Source organism: Atta colombica, unplaced genomic scaffold, assembly GCF_001594045.1.
Source record: "Atta colombica isolate Treedump-2 unplaced genomic scaffold, Acol1.0 scaffold277, whole genome shotgun sequence".
NCBI classification, from domain to species: Eukaryota; Metazoa; Arthropoda; class Insecta; order Hymenoptera; family Formicidae; genus Atta; species Atta colombica.
In genome coordinates this window covers 294,221-297,996 of record NW_017259378.1, presented here as the reverse complement: position 1 = coordinate 297,996, position 3,776 = coordinate 294,221, and positions in this window count along the sequence as shown.

Below are 3,776 nucleotides of genomic sequence, written 5' to 3'. Positions count from 1 at the left end.
TATATATATATATTTTGTAGTTTATTATAAATATGTAAGTATAAAAAGTGAAATTAGATAGCCTTAGGAATATTTAAAAATCGCAGTTCCGGTCGATCATTTTATTCACTCACGATCTCTTTCTTTTTTTCCTTTTTCTCTTTTTTTCTCCGTTTTAGACGCATACCTTCGCAGTGTTGGGCAAAGGCTGTAGATGTCATAAGTTATCGTTTGGGAAGGACAATTATGCGAGTATTTAAAGAGAATTTTATACGAATGCGCACAGGGCGCGGGTTTACATTTTTTTACATTTTTACATAACGATCGTACTGTTTGAAATAGAGGCTTTGAAATAAAGGCTGTTATCTTATCGATATTTTAAGCTGATTTATTTGCCAATAATTTACGAATTGTCAATTGCTTCAGCTGCATACAATTTATTATGAATATTTGATGATGGAATTTTATTTAAATATGATCGTATAAATGAAAGATAATATAGAATAACCTGTACACACAGAAAAAATTCATACTTATTCAACTCAAATTCATACTATTCAATATTTAATTCCTTGTTTCGAGTATTTTAAAAGTTTATATTTGCAAATTTATTATAAATTTACAAGCATCAAATTTATTCAAAATATATTCCAATAACTTTAACTTTTTTCAATTAAGATTATACATAATATGTATTAAATCAAAATAAATTCGATTTGTCTATTACATATAAAATCGCTTCTTCGAGGTGAAATATTATAGTCTTCCAAAGAAAATAAATTTTTGTTTTAAGTACACGGATAAGTTGAGTTTTTCTCTCTTAAATTTTTAAGAGATGTTTTGTATGTTTTAACTATTATAAAGAAAATATTTTTTGTTAAAGAAAAAAGTAATCTAAATCACTTTTCTTAGGAATAAAATATTTTTTTGTGTGTACGGGAGCAATTCGTTTAATTGAAAGAGCTTCAATTTACTTGCGTTGCTAAACATCAAGATTAGAGTCGCAAAAAATTATTTAAAATTATATACTTTCGAAATTTCATATAAGACAATTTTGCAATACAATGCTCACAAATAATTCCCGATGCTTAGAAATGCGAAATATCGTGCGATAAACGTGACCAGTAAATTTCAGTCAGAAACGATCGTTAGCCAGTAAAATCAGCGTCCTGAAAATGTAGTGAGATTTTAACTGTGTTATTCAATACGTAGAATTAGAAGTTATTTCAGACAGTATATCGCGTATATGTAAGCTGTATGCGTATTTTTTAAGATTGCCCAGCACTGACTTATCGAATCGGTAATAACGATCTCAAGCACCGACCGCTTTTTCGCGGATGTATCTTCGAGTTCTATTCGCGACATGTATATCAAAAAAATGTGTATTTTCGTAAGAAGGGGGGAAAGACGAGTTCTTTCTTTAGGAAAATCCTCGTCGGACCAATACATCTGTATATACATATAAAAGGTAAAATGAAAAAAAGAAACAAGGAAGATGTTCTACGGCGCTTTTAAAGTGCGGAAACATCTACAAATGCTATATACTTATATATAACGATGAGCGTATATTTCTACGTAAAATGCGAGATTGCACATTTCTTTGTTCATTTATTTCGATTTTTCTATCTTTTTTGGTGTGCGTCTTATGTACAAATTTTTCTTTTTAATTATTTTACTATCAGATACTTTCAATGCTTTTTATTATCTTTTTTTGTTTAAATAAGCTGAAAGATTCTTTTTATTGTATTTTAATTACTTATCTTTTTCTTTTCTTTTTAAATAAAAGAGTGTGCTAAAATGCGAATAAGTTACAAAAAAAGAGGATGTGTATTTGTAACAGAAATTTTAACTGCTTGGCCGAATTCGTAGATGATTGATATTAAAAGTTCGAGAATGTAATATCAACTTTGTTCTACTTTTTCCCGCCCGTGACTAAGATAGATACTCATTGCATTGGCTTATTTTCGTTTCACGACTGATATTCCTCATGACGTCTTGAATTCTTTCCGGTATTTCGAAAGTCGATTATCACAACAAAGATATCGCATGGCTTAATATTGATTCACTCTTCCCACTTTGCAATGCAACGTCAAAGATGAATCGATTTTGTGTCGATCAAATTATGCTTGGTTTATGTTTATGCTTCGGTCTTAATCCTAAAATCCTAAAATTCACCCAATAGGGTTGCCAGTCTTAATTGGTTCTACCTAAAATCTATATTCCATTGGCTGAATTCCATAAACCAGATATTTAAGATATTCGATTTTCATCATTTAATCGATAAAAAATTCATTAAAATATCGGCCATCCTAATCATAATATTATCGAGGATATGAGAATAGTGGTAGGCTGCGACACTAAAGAAAAAGAGATAACTCATAAACATGTAAATTCGAAATTTTTAAAAATACCTTATACACAGTGTAATCAATAACGGAATCAAAAGACGTATTGCGCTAGAAGACAAGCATAAAAACCGCTATGTAAAATAATTCAACAAGTTATTGCGTATGAATTTTACGCTTCTTTGCGAGCATTGGCGATTTCAATACGAATATGAGAGATCAAGAGCGAGTGACTTTTATATGTGCTCAAGTCATGCAGTTTTATCTGAATAATAATCGTATATTATCATATATTAATTCCTATTGCGGTAATGAGCATGTTTAGCTGAAGAAACTGTTATAGTTTGTGATACTCGAGATATAATCCGCTGGCTTTAATAATCGATTTATTTGCTGCTTAGTTCTTGTCAAATGCTGTTTCTACTGAATGCGCTAGATGTCTGTAATTTCTATTAACATTAAAAAATACATAGTACTGTCCTTTTTACGTAAACGTTACAGGTTTCTTAAAAAAAATTTTTGACCACGTAAAAATTGACAAATGACTAAAAAAATTTCTATGCTTTTTATCGCGAAATATAATTGCAATGAGAGGCAGTGATTATATTTCGAGTTTTTGTGATTTTTGTTCTAACATTATTAAATAGTGAAAAGTATTTTTCAAGTACTTTTATCTGAATGGCAATATTTATTTTGAACAATTGCAATGTATGAAGAAATAATATAAATCTGTAAAATTTAAGAGAAATAGTACCCATTTTATTTTGTGAATGTTTATGAAAATTTAATTTGCATATTAACATCTGCAAAACGTTATTAACAAATATTTTGAACAATATGCTATAATGAAGATATATTTTATGTTTCCGTAAAAAAGTCATGTATACCTTATTATATATTAAAAATTGGCTGTTCAGATTTATGTTTGTGATTATTACAAATATTAATTTACGTAGCCAGTGAAATTATTTCATTGAAAAATTTTATTTGGAATTGAGAGTGCAAAGTTGATATTAATTTAAAAACAATAATTAATAAACAATGAAAATTTATACTCATTACAAACTTTTATCGAACATTAATGATCATCCTGTAATTTTATATTAGTGCTACTTCCAGGATAGCGATATTCTGAATATATTTATTATGTTATCTATTCACATTTTTTTATAACCTGCAGTGCGGAAGAAATACGGTTATAGTAAAGTAAATAGTAAACGGGCGATAAAGAATGGTTATCTAGCTATTTGTAAATAAATCAAAGTTTTGAGATTTTTGTACAGAGTTCGATAAACAATAGTTTATCTTTTCGCGCATTCAAAGTATAAATGTTTTTATTGCGATCACAGTATTAGATATTTCCTCACATTTTTATTAGCAACTTGTAAAAAAATTTCACAGAAAGAGGTCGCTGTGTAATGTTATTGTAATGTTATTGTATTTTGTAAAATA